Source organism: Cydia strobilella, chromosome 26 (genome assembly GCF_947568885.1).
Source record: "Cydia strobilella chromosome 26, ilCydStro3.1, whole genome shotgun sequence".
Taxonomy (NCBI): Eukaryota; Metazoa; Arthropoda; class Insecta; order Lepidoptera; family Tortricidae; genus Cydia; species Cydia strobilella.
The window spans coordinates 4,047,501-4,053,918 of NC_086066.1; the positions used below are offsets into that span (position 1 = coordinate 4,047,501).

The window sequence follows — 6,418 nt, forward strand, 5'->3', positions numbered from 1 at the left end:
TGCACTTGTCCAGTTTTTTTAAGGCACGTATATGGTGATTTCGGTGTCTTATAAAGTAACTCAAGCATTTAATCCGGAAAACTACTAATGTTAGGGGGTGGACCTGGTGATGTAGACCACGGACTATATAGTGGAACTTTTCTATTATTGGGTATATTATGATTGAGTGTATTATGATTTACAATGTAGGTAGTACTGGAAATGACTAAAGAGACTAAGAGGTGAGGGGTAGGTGTGAGAAGTGAAGACTGAAGACGGTAGAGGGTGGTGTTTTGAGGTTGGGGCTTGACGATTCATGATCCGAGAGGCTAGGCAGTTGAGAGGTGGCTTATAAACGTGAAAATATTTCTGTCTGACTCTTTATCATTTTCACGCCTAAACAACTGAACCGATTCAACTGATTTAGGTGAAATTCTGCATGAAGCTAAAAAGTTTAAGCCCTGCAGGTAGTCCTTGATTTGTTTTATACCTATTTTTAATTTATCTGGTAGAGGGACGGCAATATAATTTAGTCTCAATCCTACGCTTGCGTGCTATGGACAGTTAAAAATAATATACGCAGGCAATACATAAACGCATTGGATTTATACTGACGTACTGTGTTAGTTACTAGGTACCTACAGAAAGCAGGTTCATTGCATGATTATGATTTATAATTGTTATATATTTGCTGTGACTTATTTTTCAAGAGTGTTTTTAATAAAAAGACACTTCAAAATCGCTTACCTTCTTTCTAAATTTTCTAATGTAAAAAATACGAAGTAGGTACATATAGTTTAGAATTATGAATGACACCTCTAAGTCTACTGAAGAGTTTGACTCTTTATGTCATAAGTCGTAGCATTACGTTGGAGTTTTCTTTTTTATAAATATAAGCTTTATAATACTTTCAGGCACCAGGCACTGCCAGCGCCCAACATTTGCTCCTAGAATTGACTATCAGCACATCTTTCATTCTGCTGCTTCTATGCCAGGTATTTGATGGTTTCTATTATGTCAAGTGAAGTGATATAGGATTGAAGAGCATGAGTAGTAGTAGTCAACTACATACCGAGGAAGCTTTTATTTTGTAGTTTCGCCATGTCCGTCTACATGCCTGTCTGTATGTCTGTCCGTCCGTAGCTTTGTTACATGATCGAAAGGCATCCGATTCGCACATCGCTCCGGTATTTTAGCGATAAAACGCTATGCGCGTATTATAGCGACATTCCGCTTGCACGTCGGAATCGGACGCAGTGTGCCATGTGCCTTAGTACTAGAAAGCTGCAATTTGATATGGATATATAAAAAACAATGATGACGACAAATGGTAGAATAAAGACTAGAAATAGTTATTTGTACCGTACCGTACCGTACCGTAGTATGAAGTTCATGGCCTTCACTAAATTAAAAAGCTACATTGTTTCACTCCCTGGAGTGAGGAAAGTCGCACTTTCCTCACTCCAGGGAGTGACGAAAGTAGGCTTGTTCGAGCTGCTGAGGTGAAAAAATATTTTACAGTACATATGGTGCTACTTTCTCGCACTAGTGCGTAAAGAGCACTTTTCGTCCATATGTCGAAAGTTTAAAGGGCCATATGTACTGTAAAACGTTGTACGATACACGTGCGAAAAGGTAATTCGCGACTCGTGTCGATTTAAAACACTCCCTGCGGTCGTGTTTTAATTTATCGCCACTCGTTTCGAATTTTCTCTTTTCCGCACTTGTATCGTAAATAACTATTTTAGCGTACCTCCCCCACACGTATTTTTTTTGCTTCAACCCTATGTTAACCTGTACAACATCCAACGTGTTATTGGACTTATTGGATAGGTCTTCTCTTGGACAGAATGGTAACTACGGAGCCCTACACTGAGCATGGCTCAACCTGCTCTTGACCGGTTTTTATTACAAGCTTATATTTTTCTAGCAATATTTGTGTTTTGGAGTATTAAAATTAAAATTCTCTATTAAGTCGAGGTGACAAAAACCGTTCTGTCAGCTACGGCCTTGTCTTTTAATAAAAAATAAAAAAGCGCCTGCAAGTTTAGCATGGCAAATACATCAAATAGATTTCTTGCTTAAATTGAAACAATTTGTATGTACGTATATATTGTACGCATGTTCGGGTCAAATCTTACAAGCCTAAACCAACTTCTCATTATTAGGTTGAGCTAAAAGTTCACTTACTTATTATGTAAGTCGGGTGACAATACAGTACATATTATGGTTCCATCGAGCTTATCTGATGATGGACATAGGAAGTGGCCATAAGAACTCTGCGATAAAACAACACAACCTAATTGAGTCTCGGTGAGTTTCGTAAATCGCCAGTGTGATATAGGGCTCTTAGCGATAAAAAGCTGTATTTTCTTTTCTGTATTTTGATTCTGGATCAAAAAGGGAATCAATTACCATTAATTTATTTTTTTATTGAAATACATGTGAGAAACATGAATACTAAATATTTTTCTAAGGTCTCGATAGTTATGAAATAGTGGTGAGATTGTTAGGTCTCCTATTTTCGGAAGTACTTACCTAAACAATGATTATGTAGATTTATTTGTATTGTTTTCTTCTAGTTACGCCCGCTATACAACAGTGAGGTGCCTACCATCATCAACAACGTATGTACTGCAGATTCTTCTGTATTTGCAGAACATAATTATAGTGTGATGAGTCGTTCGAAAAGAAAGACATTAGATGAAGGTAAATATTTATAACGTCACCAATTATTATAACAAGATATATAATAACATTTAGTTATATTTAGTTACATTTAGTTTTGACATTTAGTTATATTTTGTTTTACAAAAAGGTGTGGATTAGTATTCCTGGTGTGTGATTATAATGCCACCACCTCTGCATTATGCGCTGCTGCGCCAAATTCCTTTTCGGCATAACCTCTTTTACATAAAAACTCGAAGGTACTACTACTAGGACTACTGGCCAACGAGACAGGACAATATTGAATAGCAATTGTAGCCCGCTAAAGTTGATATACTTATATTATCGCTCCGGCCGCATACCGCAAGAATATTGAACAACCGCTCAAGAAGATTAAGTTTTGGAATGATAGACGAGGATACAGTTTTACAATGGGGCGTTTATATAGCTTACTAGCGATTTTCGTCTGTAGCCTTACTTAGGGAATGCTTAACCCTGTATGCTAGTTGCGTGTGAGCGTGTGCTCCCGTTAGTGGCATTGTTTCTGCCCGTATGTGTTCCACATCAGTAGTTGACGTCGGACTTTGACTATCATTTCTGACTTTTGTCTTTTGCAATGGATCTCATCCCATCCTAAAAACAAACCTGATCGATTGATACCATAAATAAAAATTTGACATCTTAGCCTATTGTAGAAATAAAAATTCAGTTGATGATAAAAAGTTGTATCAACAATAAATTTGGTGACATAAAAAACTTAAATTTATAGTGACAGACTAAAACCAAAATTTATTAAAAATTATACGTATAATATTATAATTTTGTTTTCTTTCAGGTTCGAACAAACGTGAGGTGCAGCTTAAGGTAAAACAACTTCAAATGGAAGATAACCGTTTGCCCAAAAGGGGACTTTCATACAAGCACTGCCGCGTTCCAGACAGTATGACATTGTGCAGCACATGACGAAACCAGCTCAGCTTTTAGTGAAAATGCAATAACAATCAACGAAGCACCCTAAAGGACGACGCTATTCACTAAAAGAAAAAAATTATGGCATTCTCGCTTTACAAATAGAGTCCGAAGTGCTAATACAGGCTGTTGTGTGAATATTTTTCACTTCCACCTGGCAAAACGATGAAAAGATTATTAGGCGAAATTAAACTTACCACAGTGGCATAAACACAATTATATTCGAAGGAATTAAACACAAAATAACCAATCAGATGGCAGTCGCTTTCGTAAAAACTAGTGCCTACGCCGATTCTTAGGATTACTTGTCAAGCGGATCCCAGGCTCCCATGAGTCGTGGCAAAATGCCGGGATAACGCACGGAAGATGATGAGGAAGGACCTTTCACATCTCCAAACTTCATGCATTAACCGTAAAGACTATGCGTCTCTGTAATATGGTACAATTTTGACTTATTGGACACGTATTAGTTGTGTATTCCGTAGCATTCGTTTATAAGACTGTTAGCTTAGTCTCCTGACGCAAAACAATTACTTACATATTTCATATTCGCTAGGCTAGGTGCACGACGGGTGCTGCTGTCCTTATTTTGTGGGCTTCTCTACGGGAGTGAAATTATCAAACTGATGCTGCTAGAATTCATGTGGGACATTCCATAATATTATGTGTGTTCTCCCTCCACCGACTGCACTTTGCTAATAATTTCATTTTAACATGTGCCTAAGCCTTTCTCACTTCAAGGACCGCACGGAAGACCAGCGCTGGCTTTATATCTAGCATTACGCTGAGTTGGGTCCATTTCGTGATGCACACTTAACATATCAGAACCAAAACGTATTGTTACTAAAATTATAGGCAAAAAGTTGTATCTACTGATATACATACATACATACATATAATCACGCCTATTTCCCGGAGGGGTAGGCAGAGACCACGGATTTCCACTTGCTACGATCCTGACATACCTCTTTCGCTTCCTTCAATTTCATAACATTCCTCATACACCTCACAATGTGTTTACATTTTGTTAGATAGATAATTCACTATTTATTACCGTTATGTTAAAATGTCATTTTGGTCGGATGTTCATATCCAAAGTTATATGGAATTCGTGTCTTTTATTTTCATCAAAATAAATATTGTTTTTTTGACATTAGGGACCTTTAATATCTCCAAATTGAATATATTATTGACGAATCGAATTTAATTTCCTTGCTTCATTTTTATATTGTACAGACTGTATTGTAACGTTTAGTATAAATACAAGTTGGCAGATATTTATTTTGATAAAAAAAAACTAATATGTTTAATATAAATTTATGTCCATCTGTACATTTTTAATGTCTGCTTTGGCTTAGGTTATTTGATTTTCTTATAAATTGTTTCATACTAAAATGCATGGACTTTCAGCAAAAAAGAGAAAATCTGTTATAGACAAATGGTGTACTTGTAATAAATTATTTACCTACTGAAAGCTTGCTAAGCTTGAAAATGTACATAAAAATATCTTTATTTAATCGTTTTTATTTATTTATTAAATAATATCATTATCTCTAAGAGCCACGACGCTAATTGCCAGATCTCTTCTAATTGCCATGGTGTGATAGTAAGCTCCCAACGCTAATTGGTAGGCCTTCACCTGTTCTTATTAGCTTTATATTGTAAATGTTAACGAAAGCCTAGGCTCCATGGATTGTTGTGTATGTACATATAAAAAAGTCTTTATTTAATCGGTTTTTTCTTATTACATAATATCTTTCCCTCTAAGAGCCATGACGCTAATCCTCCGGTCTCTTCCAATTGCTATCGTGTGATACGTTTATTGTGGTATAAAGTATATGTTTTTTATAAACTGAAATAGATATCATACACTGAAGAAAAAGTGACCAAGTCCACCACAAACATAGTAGCAATCAATTTATTGTACACAACACAGGTTTACAAAAATACTTTATCAGAAATCAGAAATATTTATTGTGTAAACTGTGTAGGTATAAGAAGTTTAACTAGGAACATTTTTTGATAAACATAAACATATAGTAATGGAAGTACAAAGGCGAATTTATCCCTATAAGGGATCTCTTCCAAATAACCTTTGAGTAGATGAGTGGGAAACTAGGCAGGTTAAGTAAAGTTATGTTTACCCATGCATGAGGTAGATATTGCCTCCTGTATTTGTATATGTTGCGATGTTTTCCTCATGTAAATGTTATATCGACATGTGTAGTAAACTTTTGGCTCCTGTATTTGTAAATGTGACGATGTTTTCTTCATGTAAATGTTATATCGACTTGTGTAATAAACTTTTGAATTTTAAATTATGAAATATCAACTATCTTTTCTTTCCAATTTATACTCACCTTATTATTTTATTTTATCCAGTATTTAACGAGCTACTTTATTATAATTTTCTTGTTAAAATCATGCTTTGTATAACATTGTATTGTACTTACTTTTCCTGTATGTCTTTACAATATGTGCTTGCCAATATATCTTACATCAAGCAAATATTATAATAAAGTTGTTGATTAATGGGTACTAGAAAAGCAAACTCGATATAACAAATTATAGATATATGACCCTGTTTACATATTGATTAGTGTTTAGTACGACTTTATACATTTGTTACAAATGTATAAAGTCGTACTAAACATTAATCAATATGTAAACAGGCCCTGTAGGTATGAATATTGACGTTAATGCTTGTTGTTCAGATTTACAGATGGCGCTTCAAAATGGATACAAAAAAGTTCCACGAGAGGGCTCTCTTTCTCCTATATATTATACTACTCTTTGGGTCTAT

The 6,418-nt window shown here is 35.3% G+C and overlaps 1 long non-coding RNA gene across 1 annotated transcript in view; it reads left to right on the top strand.

The window, feature by feature from the left end:
- LOC134753348 (uncharacterized) overlaps positions 1 to 6,154 on the top strand; it is an 11,223-nt gene extending 5,069 nt beyond the window's left edge. Inside the window, exons 5-7 of the long non-coding RNA XR_010128819.1 lie at positions 894 to 974; positions 2,562 to 2,688; positions 3,482 to 6,154. This is a non-coding gene — a long non-coding RNA (uncharacterized LOC134753348). The remainder of the gene's footprint in view (positions 1 to 893; positions 975 to 2,561; positions 2,689 to 3,481) is intronic.
- The last annotated feature ends 264 nt before the right edge of the window (positions 6,155 to 6,418 follow it).